A 1,509-nucleotide genomic window follows, 5' to 3' on the forward strand; every position below is an offset into this window, starting at 1 on the left:
GGGAGAAAAGGTAGGAAAAAAAAGACGCCGCGATCAATAAACCTAAACGCCTGAAGCTGCAGACTACCAAGATTTGAAATAATTAGAAACTGCTGCACTCCTCAAACGTCCACCAGCCAACCCATTTGCAACATAGTGATTCACCATAATGTATTCAAATATATGGATATTCAATTTCATTTCCCGTCTCTTCTAATGTCTTGGGATACAGTATCAGCTTTTCCGCCCATCTGTTTGTAATTTATTCTAACTAGAACCGACATTGCTATGTTGGGCAAGCAAAGGGCAAATTGCTCTGGTCGTCAGGAACAGCATTTGTTATACAACGCGCGCGTATGATTCCACAATGAAAACAAACTGGTCCATTACACGTGGGTGCTGTTGCTCAGTCACCTTTTTTCTCCCTCTTGTATCCTGAAAGGCCAGTCTGTCGCCCTCTATAATCTTGTACATCAACCCGGCGATCAGAAGATGGGACGTGCCTCATTTCTCAACGCCAGTGCTCGATATTCAACCTGACACGTGTGGTTCTAGTGCCTTATGAACACGATATTTCCTTGGGATTAACATTTCTTTCAAGTCTGTCCCCCGCCGACTAACATGGCTCTGAGCAAAACATATCGTGTGAGCGCTCAGTGATTAACCCTTTCTGTGCCTGGGACTTTGGACAATGTGGACAGTGCTATGGGGTTTTCTATGCCAAGTAACACTCGAAAAACTCATCCTCTCCGCTAGAATGTTCTTAACCACCAGCGAGACAGTAAGGTACCTACACCTAATTTGATAAAAGATATATTGTCCGATCAGGGCACAGAAGACACACTGAAAGAAATCAAAATCTGTGTCGACTAGTTTTGTACAGTATATGCCTCTTATCACCGTTTTTATTTAATCTGTACCTGTTAGGTTAATGCTGCACTAGAGGTATAATGAAGATTCAATATCTGAGATTATAAACTTTTATTGTTCGACAATATACAATGTTTGCTGATTCGTTACAAACACAAAACCCGGGCACAAACCTATAAACATCCGGCACACACACAATTGTAGGGGAACCCGGTGCAAAGTGGACCAAAAATGTTTGTCCAGCCAAAACGAGAATTCAAAGCAGAGTAAAGCAAGATTTTTTGTTTATACTATTACCTGAGGACTACCGCTAACAAATGGCAGTAAAATTTGTTTTCAAATTATCAGTTTTATCAATTACTGTGAATTTGAAAAAAGTATTAATATTCCACTTTGCCCCAGACCATTGAGGCAAAGTGGAATACAAAACGCAAGGCATGCGGCGTGCGTGGAAACACACCAAACTTCATTTTACCCACAAGCCAATTAGTTAACATGTTCCACCTTGCCCCGTCCACTTTGCCCCAACCATGTATAATTTTCCAAACATGCATCACTGTAACGTCGACCAATACTTGCTAGCCCTGATACCACTATTTTTGGAAGCTTAAATTACTTTGTTTAACTTTATATAGAAATAAAATCATTTTGAACTGATTT

Source organism: Diadema antillarum, unplaced genomic scaffold, assembly GCF_040938485.1.
Source record: "Diadema antillarum isolate AM-2024a unplaced genomic scaffold, OU_Dant_1.0 scf00000071, whole genome shotgun sequence".
NCBI lineage: Eukaryota > Metazoa > Echinodermata > Echinoidea > Diadematoida > Diadematidae > Diadema > Diadema antillarum.